A 22,008-nucleotide genomic window follows, 5' to 3' on the forward strand; every position below is an offset into this window, starting at 1 on the left:
TCTTCTCCAGGCCACAAAGCACCTCATCTTCCTGAAACATAGCTTCCTAGGTAGGGGGTTGCAACTCCAAGTAGCCCGTTTGTTTCAAATGCTGATGATTTGCCAAACAAAAGGGAAAGTGGAGGTTCTTAAAAATGCAGAGGGATGAGTTTTGTTCCGGGCCAAAGTCAAGCAGTTTCTGAATAAGAAGAGTAATAGTTCGGTCAAAACATTGACTAGAGGGGCGTCTGGGTGGCTCAGTGGGTGAGCGTCAGCCTTTGGCTCACATCGTGATTCTGGGATCAAATCCTGCATGGGGCTCCCCACAGGGAGTCTGCTTCTCCTTCTGCCTATGTGTCTGCCTCTCTCTGTGTGTCTCTCATGAATAAAATAAATAAAATATTTTTAAAAAATCACTGACTAGAGTTCAAAGGATGACAGTGTTGGGTGAAACTACAGTGGAAATCTCAGATAATAGTGTTTGATGATGATTATCGACAAACTGTTAATTACACAACAGTTTGGCATGTAAAAGGTAACTGCACCTCGCTCCATTAAAGAGAAAGTACATGGGACGCTTTTTCACCACGAAATGCCCTCCTATTTGCAGAAAAGCAAACAACCTAGATTCCTCCAATAGCACCATTGGGAGGGGGTGGGGAGGTCCAGTATTCATTTGGGCATAAGGTCTACAATGTGGCCTCTTAACTCAGCATTCTGCACTGTTTACACCCTGGAATTTAGATAAAACTATCCGTGGAAGGTATCATTTCAACTGCAGTGGTATAATCTTGGTTCTTCTGAGCTTATCAGTTGTACTGGTTCTAGATTTGGCAAGATCTAAGACATTCCATTTCGTGCATCCGTATAGCATGTTAGGCTTTTGGAAGAAATGTGTGGTTTTTCTTTGAACTTTTTCTGATGGAAATACCAAATGGAAAATACTACTTTTATCCTTTAAATGTATCAACCATCAATTTGAGTGATGTGAACCATCCAGGTACACCTATGTGTGGGGAATGATTGTATAAAGTATGAACACTGCTTTGACCTGCTGAAGTTGAGAGTTTCACTGAGCCAGTGCTCCAGCAATCCTATCCTTACATGTGTACAAGCAGGGGCATGTGTAAGAATGCTCCGGCTACACTGTTTGCAACAGCAAAGCTGGGAAGCAGCCCAAATGCCCATCAAAGGGTGAGTGGAAAATAAACTATGATATGTTCACATAGCAGGCAAAGCAGTTGAACTGTAGCATCACTGAAACATTAAGTGCAAAAAGTCAGTCTTAAAATACTCTGAATTAAACGCAGATAAGATTTTTTAAAAATTTTATAGGACTACAAATAAATGCAATAAAATTGTGTAAAAAAGGAAAGCAAGAGTGATGAACACAGGATCCAGACTGATGGCTACATGCAGGGGGGAAGAGGCAAGGTATGGGATAGGGGGTAGGACCACATGATTAGATACATATCATATCTAAGTCAGATGGCTGTGGTTTTGAGTGATGAGTTTACAGATGGTTGCTACAGCATTTATTAGAAACCCAGTAATCATGTAAGGATCACTGATGAGCATCAGTGACCTAGGGTTATCATGAAACCAAAACTGAGCAGCCAAGGGCTACGGTATACACAAAACTACCTCCTTAAATGTGTGTAGAAAGGTACACCTAGAGTGGCATGTGTGTATAGTATAAGATCACTGTGCCATTTCTAAGATCTAAGACATTAGTTTTTATCACATAGAGCTTTTTCATGTAGAAGTGCTGAGAAATGCATTTATTGTTCACTTGATATAAATTACTTTTGCAGAGAAGTGGGATGATATGCATTTTCCTATATTATTAAACCACTCTCCGTGGTTTTCCAAGTCACATCTTCTCACATTTTATCACCTAGGAGTTAGCCTGAGCCTCACAACTGTCTTCAGTCTCAGCCCCAAGGAAAGTACAGACAAATGAGATTTGTCACAGCTACTTTCATATCACTGGAGGTCATGCAAGCTGTCACTCTGTGTTTAAGAAAGCTCTGTGTGCCACATCCCTCACTATTTGTTTAAAATGAGAGAGGTTTGCCTTTGAAGAATTAGTTGAAATGCAGGAAATGAGGTATTTCATTTACATACTGGAAATACTCAGGCTGGAAAAGCACCAGCCTCAAGATGGGGGTGGGGCTGTGTGTGGGAACATGAAACCCAGCTCAGCATTTTGTGGTACAACTGATGTACCTATAAAACATCATCTCCCTCCTTCACCTCTCCCACCCCACCCGAGAGTGGATTTTTTTATTCCAAGAAGAGAGCATCTGACTTTCTGGATGGAGTTTGGATTCTTGGCAGCCTCTTAACATCCGTGTTCAAACTCAGCCTGTGCTCTTGTGTCAGATCATCAGAAAGCAGGCAAAGTCTCCTTCTCCTTCCAGAGTTGTCCAAGGACATTATACAGGGGAGAACCACAGAGGAAATATGCCATGTACACAGGGAGGGGAAAAAAAGACAGCTTTGAAATGCTAGAAGGAAGAAACCCAGAGAAAGATGTGGATTATGTAATAAGGCTCAAGAGGAGGGCTGACAAGAAAAGACTTCCTTTAATGCTGCTGAAAGTGCAAATACTCAGCAAGGCACAGTCCTTATCCTGGTGAATAGATCTGGTTCCTTCTATCTCAGCGTGGACATTGAGACATCCTGGAATCCACCTGAGCGAGCAAAACTGCCTGTGGCCTCTGCCCTCCTGTGTATGTGGTCAGCCTGGTGTGTCTACTGTAACCAGCCTGACCCACTTTGGGCTCCAGGAGAGGTACTTTGCTGCCATAGAACCAACCCTTTTGAGGTGTAGGGAGGAGCAGGATAATGAGAGAGGCCCCTCTGCTAGGCCAGGAGCCATAAACTCTCAACTTTAGAAGCCTTTGTATCCAAGATATAAAAGAACCCCTTCATAAGGCCTATGTTTAAAAATGTTTAAAAATGAGGTTCAGGGGCACCTGGGTGGCTCAGTGGTTGAGTGTCTGCCTTCTGCTCAGGTCATGATCCTGGGGTCCTGAGATCGAGTCCCATGTCGGGCTCCTTGCAGGGAGCCTGCTTCTCCCTCTGCCTATGTCTCTGCCTCTCTATGTGTCTTTCATGAATAAATAAATGAAATCTTTAATAAAAAAAAAACAGGTTCAGAAAAATGAGGCCTAGTGTCACAGAAAGAGTGAAGGTAGGACACATATTAAAGATGGCGTGGCCAGTCTCACCGCAGCACACAGCCTGGCCTGACGACTGGTTCCTTGGCAGCCCACCATCAGCCCCCTCCAGCCCCTCCAACTTACAGCTGCAGGAGCAAGCTTCACAGAACATAGGCCTGGGCACAGCCCTTCCTAGTACGTTTACTCTTACGTTGTGTGAACCATAGTGACCTCATTTTCATCAGCGTAAGACCCAGTGATTAGCACAGAGCATGCCGCAGAGCAAGCATCAGTAAGTGTTCGTTGAGTGAATTATATTAAATGCTGGCTGTGTATCTCCTCATGGAGCCTTCTGATAGGGAATCCTATAGAAATGACTAAAGGATGGGACCTGCCTGCCCTCCAGGGTCTCCTAGGCTAATGGAGAAGGCACAGTTAACCCCAGTGCTAGACAGGATGACAAAAATCCTTGTTGGTGGGGGAAGACGAGAAATAGGAGGTTAACTTCTAAGTGGGCTATTAAATAAGAAGTTAATGAATGCAGTGATGAAAGGAAAACTTTTCTCTTTGCCTTTTAGAAGATAAAACATCTCTGAGTAGATAGTGTTTACCTTTTCCAAGCTCAGTACCATGTTTATGTTACAAAAATATATGGGAATTCCATTCAATAAGAAATGTTCTAGGCCTAAAGCTTTGGAAATACAAGTCTAAAAAATAAAATAAGTCTACTCACCAAAACTCTATTTTTAAAAAAGATTTTATTTATTTGAAAGAGAGAGAGAGCATGTGCATGCACAAGCAGGGGGAGGGGCAGAGGGAAAGTGAGAAGCAGGCTTCCTGCTGAGCAGGGGAGCACCCCCCCCCCACCGCCGCCCCAACAGAAGGCTCCATCCTAGAACCCCAGGATCATGACCTAAGCTGAAGGCAGATGCTTGACCAACTGAGCCATCCAGGTGCTCCTCATCAAAACTCCTTATTGACACAACTACTGAGAGACATGTATTAAAACAAACAAAAATAAATGATATCATAGAATCTGAGGCATCTAAGCATTTCATGATATATTTTTATATATCATATTTTATATATTTATATATTAGAGTAAGAAAGAGTTTCTAGTTAGCAAAGTATCACAACCATATTCTATAATTCTCTATAGAGCTTCAGAATTTCACTAAAAATTAAAAGTTTCAGAATTTTACTAAAATTAAAATTAATTTTACTATGAATTAAAAATTCTGAAGCTTAAAAACGTATCACTATTTGTTTCCTGAAAGTTACATGCAAACATATAATAAATGTAGGATTTCAAGCATATAATCTTTGTTTTGTAGAATATGAAATAAAACATTTGCATCTCGTTTTTGCCATTTTACCATGTAAAAGTCACTTTGATCAAGTGACTTTGCAAATGAAAAAAATCGATCTACATCAATGGGCAATTCAAACTTGAATGTGTTATCAAAATCACTTGGACTGACTATATAATTGGCAGATTGCTGGGCCCCTTCCTCAGGTTGCTGTTTTACTGGGCCTAGGACAGAGCCCCAGCAGATGGATCTCTAGTAAGACCTCACAGATAGTTCTAATGGAGAAAATCCATGCATGACATTTTGAGAAGTACTAGTCTGGAGTTTAACCTGGGAGTATCCTTCGGTAGGTTTCTAGAATTCTGTACACACTGAGATGGTGTATAAAAGTTTGTATCTATGCTCTCTAGGGAGAGCTTTCATCGGATTTATAAAGTATTCTGTAAGGTGAAGAAAGGTTAAGAATCACTAAAGATGCTCCTAACCATTGGCAGGCTTAACATTCTAATTCCTACAACAGGAGACTTAGTGGGTCTTAAATGATGCTAAGACAAATGAAGAAACATCCCCTTTAAACCTATACTTTCAAATAAACTTCCCTGGCAGAAAATAAGAATGACAGATTCTTATCTGCATCTCGTCAAATTTGTTTCCAGTTTGCAGGTGATCTTTTCCTGATTTGGGGCAGTTAATTAAGTTGAATTTTGTCCAGAGCACCATGAAAATGAAAATGGGAAGGCCCCAGTGAGATAAAATGCAATCCCTGGGAGGGCACCTGGGTGGTTCAGTGGTTATGCATCTGCCTTTAGCTCAGGTAGTGATCCTGGGGTCCTGGGACCCGAGTCCCACATCAGGTTCCCCGCAGGGAGCCTGCTTCTCCCTCTGCCTGTGTCTCTGCCTCTCTCTGTGTGTCTCTCGTGGATAAATAAGTAAAATCTTTAAAAGAAAATGCAATCCTTGCTCTACCTTCCCTGTCCTGAGCACACCGATGTTCTAAGTGCTGTGTATGTCCTGAATCTTCCTTCCTTGGGCCACTGTTGCCTGGTCTGCCATCAAAGAGCCGATAGTCAAGTGTAGGCTTATCATGTACCTACGTGTATGACTGTGATGGACCATGTAAGACAAGGAAGGGCCTCTGGGCCCAGGGTGGGATGGCAGGGAAGGTGATATGGAAGCTGATCATCAAAGGAAGGGTGTTATGGACATGAGGAGCTGCGGGTCTCTCTGAATATTCAAGAATCTCACTGACTAGAATCCCAAAACCTGGACTAAAAGATGACTGTTGCGTTTGAGAGCATTTTCCTATGGCATTGGCAGGAGGCCCTCAGACTCAGTGTCTCAGGCTGAAATAAAAACAGAACAAAATGAAACAAACAAACACGAACCTCCTGGCAATCCTGCTGAGAAAATGTGAAAAACACCTGTTGAAGAAAAGCTTGTCTGCAGCAGAGGCTCCTACCATAGGCCTCCTCTCTTGTTTCTCCCTCCCTCCATCCCTCCCTTTTCTCTGTTGTCCATGTCCCCTTCCTTTGTTGACACTCTAACATGCTTCACTATGATGGTTAGTTCACTTGACTCTCACCTTGGCCTACCATGGAAGGAGACTTTGGAGTAGAGTTCCCTCACTTCAGGGCTTAGTGGTCGGAAGGTCAGGAGACTTGCCCAAAGCTGCAGAGAGACCAGCACAGAGGAGCACCGCACCACCCTGCAAACAGCATTCTCCTCACCTTGCTATGCATCGTGTGTCCTCTTGGCTACATTCAGGAGCAAGCATCTGGAAGCTTCTCTGGTCTTCTTTGTTGCCAAGCAGAATGCCTCCAATGCTCCCTTGTCACTCCATCCTAACTATCCTTTCAGGACTGGCTCAAAACCTTCTTCCTTGATTTCTCCATTTACAAAGCAGGAAGTCTTTTCCTCCTGTTTATTCCAGTGACTTTGGGCCCCCCATCTCCTTGTACAAGGATAGTATGTCTTTACAACACAGTTATGCAAGCTTTTCCCACCTTCTCTCTGGTTAGAGTTCTTCTCCATTCCCCAGAGCCTACACTGCTATTGGTGTTTTACCTGAACACATAAATGCCATGTGGTTTAACCTGAAGGCTAGACATGTACCTGCCTCTACCATACACTAGCCATGTGACCTTGGGAAAGCCCTGTGCTTAAAAGTTTGTTAAATAAATCAACAAACCACTCTGGCTCTCAGTTGCTTAATCTATCTACCAAATGGGGAGACTGTTTTGAGCCCTGCTTTCTTAATGTGAGAGTCAACCAAAGTGCTTTGTAAACAGCGAATCATCTTGCCCAGGAAAGGCTCATCAGTGGCTCAATCTTAGGCACCTGGGCAGGAGAGTGCTTCTGGATTCCAGACTACCCAGTATCTTGGATTGTGGCATCAAGAGCTGGCTCCTCTATGAGATATTTTATCAGAAGAGAACGTGACAGAGATGGCTATTATGGCTTCTCCACATCTGATTCAAATCAATTTTGAAAATAAAACTCTTGGCTCAAAACAGATTTTTGGATGGTCGGTTTTTCAGGGACTCAGACTCAGCCTGTTCCTAAGAGGTAATTAGGAGTAGGCCTTATTAAAAATTTGTTGGGCAGAACTATATACAGAAACATTCTAATTCCTTCGGGAAACAGACATTACATAAGACACAAAATGTCATCCAGATTGGGTTAGTGAGGATGTTGCAATTTTTAGTGAGAACCTGGGAATTCATTTCCATTTGGAATGTTTGCCAACATGATTGAGGCTGCACTTCAACTTGAATTAATGTGGAAAACAAGAGCTAGGAGAAAGAGATGACAATAAAGCTATAGTTCTGAGAAAACCAAGTCCCATGTGAGGCTCCAAAGGCATTTTATTATGGTGAGACTGTCTTAGGGAATAGCTAGCTACCAGAGCATCTTGCATTAGAGAGAGCATTTATCCCAGAGGGTTGGAAGTGATAACCTTCTCCTGTCTCACAGGGTGTGAAATTATTTTGGATGGCTTCCACACCTTGGGATTTTGCTTTCCGGTGATAGGGCAGGTGTCAGTTAGAGAGGTATCAATGGTCACTGCAGCCATGCTATCCAAAGGAATGCTCTTAGAGGAAACCTCAACTTCTCTGCCCTCAGGATAAGGTTGGAAAGAGCCCTTTAGAAGTTTCTCAGTCCACCCGCCCCCCATTTCCCCCCATTTTACACAGGAGGATACCGAAGCTCTTGGGAGTCAGGAGGCAGCCCAAGATTGAGCTGTTTCTTCATTGCTCCAGTTAACACCCAAAAGGATGTGTCTGAATTCCAGCCTGATGGAGGTTTCAAGAAGAACCTATTCTCCCTTTAGCTATTCTCTAGAGCTAATTGGACAATCCATTTCTCATTGGAAATAGAGCCAAAGAGGCAGAAGTAGCCCATTTCTGTTACAGAATTAGACTTGAAGGTACAAAATCATGTCTAGACCTCTCATTATAAAAGCTGCTTTAGGGATCCCTGGGTGGCGCAGCGGTTTGGCGCCTGCCTTTGGCCCAGGGCGCGATCCTGGAGACCCGGGATCGAATCCCACATCGGGCTCCCGGTGCATGGAGCCTGCTTCTCCCTCTGCCTGTGTCTCTGCCTCTCTCTCTCTCTCTCTCTCTGTGACTATCATAAATAAAAATTTAAAAAAAAAAAAAGCTGCTTTACATTACTGGATTTTTCTAATCTTTGAGAGGGTGACAGGGATTTGGATCTGGTACCATTGACTGACTCCCCTTGGTGGGAATCCTCCCTCCCTTCCTGTGGCCCATTGAGCACCTCTGAGAATGCTCTCTGTCCTCGATTATTCACACTCATGGCTCCACTTGGAATGGGTCTTGGACCATTGATGTTTCCCTCTGAGGGTAGTTATGGAGCTTGAGGTTCCATCCTTGTGACTACCTGATGTAGCTACAAATAGTCTCCTATCCTGAGGTCTAAATCACTTCTTCCCTCTCAGATGAAATGTAGTCCTGAATAGGGGAGTGGTAGGGGAGATCAGCAAAATAGGGCTAAATCCATCTATAAAATGTTCAAGGGCCTCATTAGCTCTAGTGGAAGAGAATCCCTCTGTAGATAGTGATCCAGAGAAGCTCTTAGCTGTCAGTCACCTTCAACAACACTGTCAAGTGGTTTCTATAACAAATCTGTAGTCAAGAGCCATGGCAGGTGCAGAATTCAAGTCAGATTGTCTCCCTTGTTTAAAGGGCTTGCGGCCTACCAGAACAATTTATGCGGATAGCTAAAAGATAACAGAGAAAGGGACATTTGTCCCAAAACTGGTGCAGAAATTCCAGGCTAGCAAATTTCACTGAAGATTTCAAGATACCTTGAAATATAGGTAGGATCTGGAGCTTCAAAGATTTTCTTAAGAGGAGGGGCAGCCTAAGTAAGGGCACAGAGGTGAGGAGACAAGCAGATGGTATGTGGAATAGCCAACAGCTCTGTTGGCTGAAATGTCGAGTGACCACACAAGTATCAGGGAAAAGTGGGGTCAGACATGTGAGTGGGGCCCCATCACAGAGGTCATCAAGTGCCAGAAAAGCCCGAAAGTCTTGAATGTTGCGGACAAGGTGAACAGATGGTTTCCTACCAAGATGTGTTAGATGACCTTGGACATCCTGGTGTTGTATGCTTCTCAAGACCACAGAATGAGAGTACCAGGCATGAGCGGCTAACTTTCATTTCCATTGTAAGTGTTCTCCGACTCAGTGGGTGAAGCTCTAGGAGCTCGCAGTGTGCCCTCAAGCAAATGGCTTAGGAAAGGTTGGCTGAGTCATCCACTGAATATTGATTGTCTGAACCTTGTGTGTGCTGCACAAGACTAAAGACAGAGAGAACCCATAGGTGGGACATCCATGCAAGTCCCCCACCATCTGGGGAGATAAAGCCTTGCAAGCAGACAAATGCAGAGAGCTAAGTGAGGATGTGGGTTGTCAGAGCTTTGGGAGCTGAGGGGAAGGGAAGCAGGGGTCAGGGAGAGTCTGACAAGGCTTCCTGGGCAGTTTGATGCACTAGCTGGGGCCTGAGGTCCCAGGAAAACTACACAGACAAAGTGAAAACCAGTCCCTCTACAAAGGGAGCAGGAGGTAGGCAAGGCCATGATCTTGAAATGACTGGGATCCAGGGACCTCTTCCCCTTAGTGGCCGAGGCTGACCCCAGCCCACAGGGCAGGTCCAGTTCTCACCCTGGTCCAGTTCCCAGCTGAGCTGCTGGCTCGGAGCCCTGTACTTCCTTGGGAAACAAGACTCCCCTGGGCCTTTGTTTCTGTCACAGAGAGGAGTTGGTGGCAATTTGTTATGAAGAAGGTGAATCTGTTAAATCTCTTGGGGCGAAAACAGTGACATAGGGTGTTTCGTGAAAACCCCAGGTCTGGCTGTGACACACAGCATCTGTGCAATCAGGCCCCTACACCCATCTCCTCTATAGATGAAATTCCTTCTCTCTCAACTAAAAAGGGAACTCAACATGTTTGGTTTGAAATTAAACACAAATGGGTTGTTTTGTCAGTGTTATTTACATTGTTTTCAGGAAAAAAGGCAAGATAGTTATTGTCCTATATTTTTGTGTATATAGTTTACACTAAACGGCCAAAAGATGAAAGGTAAGATCATGTGTATTATCATTTTGGGTGTGGGTCCCTCTATCAGAGATTCAGAGAAAGCTTAGAATATGTGCTAGGTATTACTGAAAAGGCAGCTTCTTTTGTGGGAAGAGCAGGCCTGGAGCCAGACATAGCAGTTAGAAAGGGTTGGATGGGGGGCAAATCCAGAGCTGCAAATTCTTGCACAAGGCCCTCCACTTCCCTCCATTTCCCTTGTCTTTAGCTTCCGGAGCTGTCAAAATGACTCTTTGTATGTACCTTGCAAGGGCTTGACATTAAAGGTGCTCAGTGAATGCTCAATGTCACTTTCATTAGTACTGGGGCCTTGGGAGCCAGTGACAGGAACACGGGGGTGAGGACTCTGGCCTCACCATGTGCTTATGCAGCAGAAATCTTTCATGGTCTGTTCAGCTCTTTGTGGCCTCAAGTGGCCATCTGCTTCAGGGGACTGTCCCTCTGTTTGGAGAGGGGCTGCCTTGGTTTTCAGTCATGAGAACCTGTCTTCACCACATTTCCCCTGCAACCCCTGCAAGCTGGCCCAGCCACCACTGCTCCTGTGTGGGAAGAGGGGAAGGGAGGAGGAGAAGCTTGTCCCAGGCCCAGGTGCCAGAGGTAATGTTCCCAGCATTTGGGGAGGTGAGCCAGCAGAGAGGAGAGAGTCTTCCCCTCGCTTCCCCTTGCACTTCTCTGCAGCAGACATTAACAGCTCAGAGGTGTTACATGAACTCCAGAGAAAGGCTTTGGGAGAGCATGACTTCGTCTGAACAAGGCGCCCAGGCAGGGTCCCTGGGGCATGTGCATAGCCCCACCCAGCCCCCACCTGATCCAGAGGGTCAGGATCCCATTTGAGGCAAAGCAGCCCAACACTAGATTTCGAGGCAGGTGGCGGGGACTGTTTCTGCCATCCAGTACAATCCAGTTTACTGTCTGCTCTAGGGAGCTGTCACACACACACATGTTTTGGTTTGAAAATAAAGACAAATGGTTTGTTTTATCAGTATGATTCACAATGTTTTCACAGTCACCTGGCAGGGCAGGGGAGGCGCTTGTTGGCTTTACAACATAAAACACCATAGAAACTAGGCACACCTTAGGTCCTTTCTGGAATAAATCAAAAGACGGCAAGATGCACAGATGAATAATAAATAGATGATAATAGCCAACATTAATTGAATACTTATTGAGTGTTAGGCACTGTTCCAAGCATAGCACTCCGCATATATTATTCATTTGTTCCTCAGATGGTATATGAGGATGGTATTATTACTCCCTCTATTTTACAAATGAGGTAACTGAGGCACAAAATGGTTAATAACTTTCCCAAAGTCATGCAATATTCAAATGCCAGCAGTTGGACTCCACTGCCAGTGCTCTTTCATAGGTAGGTAGATCCTTGATGGAAATCTCAGGGAGTCTGATCCCCACGCATAAGGATGGTTTGTGTGGTTTATCTAACCATAGCCTTTAATGAAAAACATTCAAATAAATGTCCAGTGTGGTTCCAGATGACTTACAGGTGGAACGTGGCAGGGGGAAGGAGCCGATTCTGCATCCTGGTTCTGTCCCTGTGCTGCTGGGCTGTGGGCAATCCTTTATTCTCCAAGTGCATGTTTCTCCAGAAGGCCTGCTTTTCCTGCCTCCCAGGGTACTCATGGGGGCCAAGGAAGCAGAGTCTGACAGTGTGAGAGCTCCTTGTTGGCTGTGCTGAAGTTGGGTCAATGGAAAACCCAGTGGGTTGACTATCTCTATGAGGGTTGGAGAAGCCCACCCACATGAGGAATTACAGCTTCCTTCTCAATCATATTTAATGACCACAAATTATGGGATCGTGCCCATAATGGTTGGCACTGACCCAAAGAGACACGAAGGGGTGGCTTGATTAAATGAGGTATCAGACACTGTTGGTTATCTACCCAATGGCCTCCCCCCTCTCTTCACGTCGTCCTCTCTGCTTGTGGCCAATCTCCCATTGTAGAAGTTAACATCCAGGTACACATTTTCCTGGTCTGCTTTGCATCTAGGATGTGGGCATGTTACCTGATCCTAGTCAAAAGGGATCTGAGGAAAGATCTGCAGGGCACTGGGGATGGTTGTGGACAAGGTTTTCTTCTCACTCATAGAAAGACTAGCATGCTGCTATTTGTGGTGTCTGCATATGACACATGGCACAGCTACAGCTAACTTTCAATGATGAAGAAAGATATTACTTCCAAGATGAACATGGTAGGGTAGAGAGACAGAAAGAATCAGGACCCTTGGTGATATCCCAGATCTGCTGGGTCAGTCCCGAAACAGTATCTGAAACGTATGGGATTCTTAATCTTTTACGGATTAGGCCACCTTTACTCGGTCTTCTGTTCCTTATAGGAGAAAGTATCCTACGTGTTACAAAGTTGAATGAAAATGAGAGGCAAAAACCCCAGTCCCCATCAGGATGATGCTGCTAGTACGTTATGTGATTCTGGGCCAGTTAATAATGTCTCTGAGTCATAGAGTCTCAATTTATAGAGAAGGCTGGTAATCCCTGTCCTAGCTCCCTTAGAACATTTGTGGGACCACATGAAACATTTTTTAGAGCCCCACTAGCTGCTTTGTTCTGGAACTCTAGAATTTAATAAAATATGGTAGAAAAGCAGATATGGGAGTGAACCCCTTGTTCAGCAGACAGTCGAAGTTCAGTATGGCTGAGCAGAGAATATTAAAGGGATGAGAGGTAGAAGATAAGAGGTAGGAACAGCCTCAGTTTCTTCCTCTGTAAAATGAAGTAGAAAACCACATGACCTCTTAAGTTCACTTCTAATGCCAGGATTCTAGAAATCAAAATATCAAAATCATTAATAGATCTCTGCTAAACATGAATGTCCCTGTACTGTAGGTCACTTGGTATCATAGAAATTTTGCTGTGCAACTGCTCACAGGGACAGAGACTATATCTTATCCATCTCTGTATCCCCAGCACTCAACAACAAAAATTAGTTGGTTGATAGAAGAACAAACTAAGTAAATAAAGGACTTTCCTTTATAGATTAACTGAAAGTCAATTTGAAGACTAAATGAAAATAGTGAAATATTTTTAGTGTGTTATCCAGAATAATAAACCACAGATATTCGTGATGAACCATTTTGATATAGAATGTTTAAATAAGCAGGATGCAACATTACAGGATCACATAGTATCCATTCTCAGAATTAAGTGGTTAGCTAATTTTCTTATGAAGATGGAAGGCACTTGCCAGCAAAACAGAGTAGCCAATGAATTTCCTTAAATATTATTTTCCCAAAGAGGAAATGAAAGACTAACATGTAAAACTAGAAATGTCTATTATGAGAAAGCTAGCCTGATGACTTGGAAATTAGGCTGCTTACGTTTGAGTTTGTAGTGAGATTGTCAAAGAAAAGTGTGAACACTGGAAGGATTTTAGAAGAAATGCAAGGGAGATCATCAAAGACATAGATGGTCTCTGAAAATAGATAGCTATGGCTGCTTTCTAAGTAAATCCCACTGCATAGTCAAGGTAGGACTTATTTTTATCCATATTCTCTTTTAAAAAAATGTGACATGTCTACCAGGAGCCCGATAAATGATGACATCTTGTTAGAGCTAATATGTTGTGTCTTTATGGCTTGGCCTCAGTCAAATCTCTTTCAGACTCAGAAGCTGGTGCCTGGAGACATCTTTCAAGATGACACAGCTGGGTTGCCGGGGTAACTCACTGGATGAGGATCTAGCCAGCTTTGGGAGAGATTACGTAAGACAAAACCCAGGGATGTCCTAGAGTAAAGGGATGACAGGAATTGGGGCCATGGTCCATTCTGCTTTCAGGATGAGGACGAGATGGGGACTTTAGAAGTTGCATTAGCCACCCGAATCGAGAAATCTTAGTGTCCAGATTGATGAAGAATGCCTTGGGTAACTGAGGATTCCAACTGATAGAGAATTAACATAATACATATCAAGCAAAGATGACTGTTTTCGTGAGAATCAGTCTCACCATTTCCTTGTAAGATTATAAAGTTATTGAGGATGCCCTATTATTTTGTGTTAGAGACATATGTTAATATGTATTTTTTGTTCACATGGATGAAGGACTTCCTTGAAGCACCAAAACTCAATTGAATTAATAACTGTCAACGAGGGAATATGAAGATCCTGCTGAGTGTGTATGTGTGAGAGAGATTTTATGCATATACACAAAAACGCACATAGATATTCAATTCATTTACATGGGTGCCTGAGTTAAGGTAGAAGTTCAACTGAGTGTGACATATTCATGTGGTTTTGACGTGACTGAAGATTGTTTTTCTCTCATAGAAAGTCCAAGCTAGCCTGGCAGCTCTGCTCTGCCAGCCGTCCAGAACTCAGTCCCCTTTACTCCTGGTGCCCCTTCCTAGGCTGTTGCTCTGATTCACGTGACCCCAATTGGCTCACCACAGTGTCACCTTCCAGCTAGTGGAGGGACAAGACCGAAGGGTTGGTGAATATGCCCCGCCTTTTAGGGGCAAGACCAAGAAATTGCACACATCATCTCAGCCGTCTCAACTAAAGACCTCAGTTTTATGGCAACGCCCGCCTGCAAGAGACACTGGGAAAGTAGCCCCAACTTTGAACAGCCGTATGCCTAGTCAAGAAGTCAATTACTCTGGAAGGAGAGAAGACTTGATGGGGGACAGCTAGCAGTCCCTGCACCCAAGGTACATTCTTGAAGGACTTCTGTCAATAGCCTCTCTTCTAAAGGTCAGCTGCAAGATGTGCAGCTGGGTTGTCATTTGAGCTTCTCAGTGGATGAGATTTGAGGCCACAATAAGCAGAAATGGACTCACTCCATGTGTGCTGCTTCTTTACCCAGAATAGATAGTTCCAAGATAATTCTGTTCTGCTGCCTGGGCTGGGCCTGACAACCTCCCCAGGGCTTTAATCTGTTTGATGCACTGGGGCCACATGGAAACTTCATCCAAATAGAGTTAAATTGTGGCCATAAAGGTCCCAACAATTCGTTCCAGCTGGGGTTTGTTTTTTAAAACATGAGAAACTGCTGTCTATAATTTGCTAATATAAGAATGCCCTGTACGTCTCCCTCTTCCTGTGCCTGCTCCCCAAATCTTTGTCCCCACTGAGGTGCCTCTGCAGGGTGTGAACTGGACTGGTGGACCATCATGAGTGGTTGTATATCTCTCTTGGTGTCCATTTGGGAGGAGAGACATTTATTTGCCCACACGACTTGAATCACATCAAAAGCAGGTCTACGGTGGCATTAGGCAAAAGTAATGTCGTATGAGGGACAAACACCTAAAAATGGGTGAGAAATGCTGAAACATAGTACCTGTAGTCCTACTTGTAACATGATTTAGCAGTGCAGAATGACTGCTTGGTCTTTGTATTTTATCCGCCCATCCATCCATCCCTCCATCTATCCATCCATCCGTACATCTATCCTTCCACCCAGCTGTCCATCTATCCATCCATCTATCTATATCCAACCATCCATTCATCTATCCATCCTTCCATTCAGCTATCCATCTATCCATCCATTATCCAACCATCCATCCATTTATTCATTAAACTTATTGAGCATCTCCTCTACAACACTCTCAAACTAATCACTGGGTCATTGAAATGAACCAACAGCCATGGCTACTGTACTCAAGCTGCTCAGTCAGACCTGTGTGTCAGAGAAACTAGCAATGGTGATACAGTGAGGTAAATGTGCTAGGTGCCATGAAAAAAATGGGTAGTGCTGGGAAGAGGCTCTAGGGCAGCTTCCCAGAAGAAATCATACTTGAACTCATTTAACATAGTGAGCCAGGTGGCAATGAAAAGATGAAGTTCCCCACAGCAACAAGCATTTGCAATCTTTTTTTTTTCTTTTTTGCTAGGATTTTTTTCCTAGTCCTAGTCTACAAAATCATCTTGCAAGTCAAGATCCTAGCTATTTCTCAGTCACACTAAAAATACATCCATAATCTACTGGAAATAAGCACATTGGCAAAACATTCCCCTTCCTGCCCATTAGCCCTTTATCAGAACAGGCCTGTCGAGGACCGAGAACATGACATTGGATTGCAATGTGTCAGTGATATGGGCCTGGAAGCATCTGATGACAGGGCCTTGGCTCTTCATCCCTACGGCGTGTTTCCAAGGAATCTTCCTCTGAACTCTTGCCAGGCGAGGGCCACAACTCAAGGCCCTGAACTCTACTTGCTTTGATCTGGTAGTGCCAATGTTGGCTGCTTTTCTCGGGAAATATGAAAATCTTTGTTCCATAAAACAAGCAGTTGTAACATTTTTCTGATCCTGATCGCAATTTTTTTCAAAAAGACAAAGGAAAGGGAGCTAATAGAGCCTGAGTTCTTGCTGTGTGTCCAGTAAATGCTATGAGAGAAACAGAAGAGATCAGATCCTCTGGAAGTGATATTGAGTAGTAACAATAACAGGATCAATAATAATAGCAAACACTTCTGGAACATTCACTAAGTACCAGGCACTATCCCATTGTATGTTCTGTATATCAATTCTTTTAATTCTCACAACAGCCTTTTGCACGAGGTACCATTACTGTCTCCATTTTACAGATGAGACAACTGAGCACAAAGAATAGTAATGTGTCGGGCAGCCCGAGGGGCTCAGCGGTTTAGCAACACCTTCAGCCCAGGGCCTGATCATGGAGACCCAGGATCGAGTCCTGCATTAGGCTTTCTGAATGGAGCCTGCTTCTCCCTCTGCTTCTCTCTCTCTCTCTCTCTCTCCCTCTCTCTGTGTGTGTGTCTCATGAATAAATAAGTAAAATCTTTTAAAAACAGAAAAAAGAATAGTAATGTGTCTAAAGTCACACAACCAATGAATGGCTGAGCTATGTATCAGCTTGAACTTGGGATCTCCCAACTCTGACTTACTGTGTGACCTTGCACAAATGACAAAAGCTTCAGTTCCTTCATCTACCTGATTGAGATCGCAGTGTCTCACACACAGCTCTTTTGTAAGGATTCCAATTGTGTTGAGAGACCACGCATGTGCAGAGATAAGATGAAGGGTGATCATGGCATCTGAAAAATATGCTGTGGTACGCTCACGTGTGGCTGCTTTGGGGCAGACATCATCTAGGAAGTGGGGCTTGAGCTGGGCCAAAAGGTAGACTTCTTCCTGGCTAGGATGAGGTTTGGGGGATTATTCTGAAGAGGACAGTGATGTCTCCAAGTGAGAGATGAGCCAGCTCTGTTTTCTCTGTGCCATAGTTCACTACCCTGTGCTTTCCTCCTCCGCCCTTGGCCTTGCCTCAGCCAAATGTTTCTAATTAATTTATTTATACTAACATACCAATGACTGATTAGACTTAATACGTACACAGTGCTAAGAGATTCACAGTTTATCAGAAAGCCAAAGTAATAACGGTGAGATTTCAAGACCTGGGGTAGGAACATTTCTAGGTGCTAAAATTCACATCACATCCTATGGGTAGGCAATGCAGGGCAAGACTTTCAGTCTTTAAGGGTAAGAATTGGACAAGCCATGTTCTTCACTCCAGGTGGATGTGTGTGAATGTGTGTCAAGGGCAGGGGAGGAATGGGTGTATTTGAAAGTTTTTGCCTTCCTTGACTTTGCCTCCTTCAGCAAAAGAATCTCTTTGCAATGTAGTCCTTTGCTGGGCTGAAGCTCTCAACCTTTAGGAGAGAAGCAGAAGGTGGCTCCAGAGGGTTCTTAATACCCATGTGACCATGTGATCCCTGTGGCTTGTGAGGAGGCTACTGACCAGCAAGGAACTCCTGTTACAAAGTGATTCTCCAGTGTAAAAGCCCCCTTTCCTGTACATGAGCATTTCATCAGTCCTTCATCAGAGACCCCTGGGGTAAGGGTGAGAGTGAATGGGAAAAATCCAAGTAGGCCTTCAGCCTTACCAAACCTTACTGAATAGATCACCCCAGATATGACAGAGATGAATCTACAGCCACTGCAAGGCCATCTCCAGGAGAGGCCAGGGAAGCTGGAATAATCTAAAAGAGTAGTTTCTAACCTTAGGGGTATGCAATTCTTGATTTCCACATGCCTGATGGGGCCCACACCTCCATTTTCTGGCTCAATATAAACGAGGGGAGATCAACATCTATACTTTGAAGAAGCTCCAGGATGACTCTGAAATGCATCCCAAGGTCCCATTGGGCTTAAGTGTAATGCTAAATGGGGACAGATGATTCTGGATGATAGCAGTTATTTCATTTCCCAGAGGGTGGATTGCTCATTCTAGAGCTATTCATTCACTCAGCAAAGAGTTCCCAAAGCCCTCCTTGAAACCAGGCCCAGGCTCAGTCTTCAGTGTTGGGGGACACAGATGAATGAAACACATAACCTTGCTGAAGTGACCACAGTCCAACGATGCCATTTCTTCCCTGCCCTCTCCCACACCCTGCCTACCCACTTCCTTCCCTTTCTTCCCCAGGCCACCCGCAAGTCCACCACCCTCACTGTTCCATCTTTTCCTCCCTTCTTTTGCCTTTTGGAGCTCATACTGTGTAGTACAGCATCCTTCTCCCATGATCCACATGGTCCCCCAGTGATCAGGAAGGCCAACTTAAGTGGAACAGGAAAGAACATGGCTGTGTGAGGATACCAGCTGCAGGAGAGGCCTTTTGAATCTTCAACAGGGGTTATCAGTGAGGGCACAGAAAACATTAATTGAGGTAGAAAACAGGGATCATAGAAAAATTAAAGGAGTGGGTAGACAGAGTAAACTTCTTGGAAAACATTTGATGGATTATACAACATGTCTGCATTCCTGACATCATGATGGCCAAATCCAGTTGATGACTACAGATGGGATGGTAAACAGAAGCAGCCTGGGCAGCCAAGTGGACTGTGGGCTGGACTTTAGCAGACAAGGTATCTAGTTCCAGCCCTACCACTGACCCCCTGAGACCTCAGAGCAGACACTTCTGTTCTCTCATCAGGACTAAACTACCTCTAAGGACTCTTCCTCCTGGAGTAACCACCCCAATGTGTCCCTCATATAAAGATTCTTCACTCATGGTAATCCCCAGCTTTCTTTCCCACCCAGAAGGGGGACCCTATGCAGGAGGGTGCTTGTTCTTCCCCAAGTAGAACACAACTATTTGTCCAGAGTTCATTTACTCATCTTCTCATTTTCCATCCTGTTCCCCAGAAGCAAAAGCTACATGCCTCCTTGACCAGCTATCCGTTCATTCATTCATTCATTCATTCATTCCATAAAAACATTAGTAGCTCCTGCTATTTAAATGACTTTTAGAGTGATCAAGACTAGAAGTCAGATAAGATCCTCCCCCCAAAGAGCTCCCAGATAAATGGATAATGCCATAAGGTAAAATATGCTGAGTTCCCTTCAAAAGGGAAGTGACGAAAGGTTAGGGAAATTGGGTGGGAGGTGAGAAACATGCATGCAGAGGGGCTGTCGGAAGAGACTTCTGGAAGAGATTGAATTAGAACTGGTCTCTGAACTGGGGTGAATAGGGCAGTGGTGGGGAGGGCATTACACAAGGAGAGTCTTTCCTACAGGCCAGAGTCCCCTGGGGTATAGCTGAGGGCAGGAGAAGACTTGGTGCTCTCTCTCACCACCTCTGCCTTTGTGGCAGCATAGGAGGGGGCATTGAAGCAGCAGTTTCCTGTTGTCAGACTTCCAGTTGGGGGAAACATTGGCTTAACAATGTTCAGCAAATTGCATATTCACGATGAATCCTGTTGGCAGATCTTCCCAGGCCTGAGCACCAGAGATGCCTCTGACAGCATAATTACCCCTCACTATGAATTTTGCCAGTTGTCATTTTTCCAAGAGTTCCACTTAACAGTAGGCAAGGAAGCCAGCCTGATGGGCTCCACAGGGCACTTCCTTTGGTTTTCCTGTCCTATCCCCCTTTGCCTCCACATCCATGCTAGTGTGTTGCTGTCTCATTCACTCAGCTTTGGCCAGCACCAAAAGGGGCATCCATCCTTCAAGATCAGGCCCATAGCATTTTACCTTCTTAGCAGGACCCACCAGGAAGATGCTTTCTGGGCGCCCAATCACAGGGGCAGTTATACCAGGCCACCCATGGAAAAATGCAAACCTGCTTGTTGGTGAAACAGGAACAAGAGTCTTTGGGTCAGAAAGAACTGGGTTCTGATTCTGAATGAGCCTCTATAAAATGAGAATAATCTCCCAGAGGAACTGGGTAGGATGAAAATGCCTGGCATGGTGCCTACATTTAGGAAGTTGCCAATAGATCTAAGTTTCCCCTTTTCCTTTTCATATGGGAGTTTTTATCTATTTTGTGCCCTGCTTATAGATTAATGATTACATATCAACTTCACCTTCCTTTTTTTTTTTTTTAAATTTACGATAGTCATACAGAGAGAGAGAGAGAGAGAGAGAGGCAGAGACACAGGCAGAGGGAGAAGCAGGCTCCATGCACCGGGAGCCTGACGTGGGATTCGATCCTGGGTCTCCAGGATCGCGCCCTGGGCCAAAGGCAGGCGCCAAACCGCTGCGCCACCCAGGGATCCCAACTTCACCTTCCTTAAGTACAGCTCCCACTGTATCCTATCTCCTCAAAATCCTCCAGGATCCATGCTACCTCATTAAATAAAAAAGGCCATTGCAAAACACTTTATAGACAGGTATATAGCGTGATCCTATTTTTGCCAAGTATACACACATGTCTCCCCACACCCCTCCTTTTTCACAGTGTTTAACTTCTAGAAGTTTTGGTGAGAAGGCACCCTTCACTCCTTACTTTATATACTTCTTTATTGCTTGAAGTTCTCATTACACACACATATGACTTTCATTTTAAACTGATATTAGGGCACTTAGGTGCCTCAGTCAGTTAAGCATCTGCCTACCGCTCAGGACATGACCTTAGGGGGACCAAGCCCTGCATCAATCTCCCTGCTCAGCGGAGAGCTTGCTTCTCCCTCTCCTTCTGCCTGCCACTGCCCCTGTTTGTGCTCTCTCTCTCTCTCTCTGTCAAATAAGTAAATAAAATCTTTAAAAAAAAGAGAAAGAAAATAAAAAGAAACAACAACAAAGGCTCTCCTACAGGTCCCTTTGCCTACTGGAAAAAAAGGATGAATTTCATTTCCTTGCACTGGACCTGTTTCAGTTACTTGGCTACAAATAACCAGAAATCCAATCAATAGTGGCTTGAAGAACAAGAGTTTCTTTTTCTCATGTGATGATAAAAAAAAAAAAAAAGGCTTAGTTGGCTGAACATCCAACTCTTGATCTCAGCTCAGGTCTTGAACTCAGGGTCATGAGTTGGGCTCCATGCTGGGTGTAGAAACTGCTTAAAAACAAAGCAACAACAACAAAAACACTTAAGTAAAAAAGTTTGGAGATGGACATTTGTTTGGTAGTAGACCATGACTTCTGAACATCTCTGGGACCCTCTTGGCCTTACTTTCATGGATTCAGACTGGTTGAAGCCATCCCAGGCACCATGCCACTGTTGGAGTCTGCCAAAGAAAGGGAGAGGGTGCCAGCTGCATCAGTCCCTTTATATCAAGAAATAAAAACATCTCCATCTCCAAGAAGTGCTTCCACCCCAGCCACCATCAGCAGACTGAACTCTTCTCTTTTTTTTTTTTTTTAAGATTTTTTTTTTCATGAGAGACACACAGAAAGAGAGAGAGGCAGAGACACAGGCAGAGGGAGAAGCAGGCTTCCATGTAGGAAGCCTGATGTGGGACTCAATCCCGGGACTCCAGGATCATCCCTGGGCTGAAGGCAGGTGTCAAACCACTGAGCCACCCAGGAGTCCCCTCTTCTGTCTCTTTGGCCTAAACTATATCACTTGGCAAAAAAAAAAAAAAAAAAAAAAAAAAAAAAAGAACAGGTTTGCTCTGATCAGTTTTAGTCCAATCATTACCTATTGTGTCAGGCTGGGAACACTGATGGCTTCTTGAACAAAAGCCAAGTTGGTGAAAAATTGGGGAAGGGACAGCAG

General features: G+C 44.3%; 1 protein-coding gene across 1 annotated transcript in view; it reads left to right on the forward strand.

Annotated features, from left to right (window-relative positions):
- Positions 1–22,008, forward strand: part of VSNL1 (visinin like 1) — a 102,128-nt gene that overhangs the window by 41,907 nt on the left and 38,213 nt on the right. The window lies entirely within an intron of this gene.

This window comes from Nyctereutes procyonoides, unplaced genomic scaffold, assembly GCF_905146905.1.
Source record: "Nyctereutes procyonoides isolate TBG_1078 unplaced genomic scaffold, NYPRO_anot_genome, whole genome shotgun sequence".
NCBI classification, from domain to species: domain Eukaryota; kingdom Metazoa; phylum Chordata; class Mammalia; order Carnivora; family Canidae; genus Nyctereutes; species Nyctereutes procyonoides.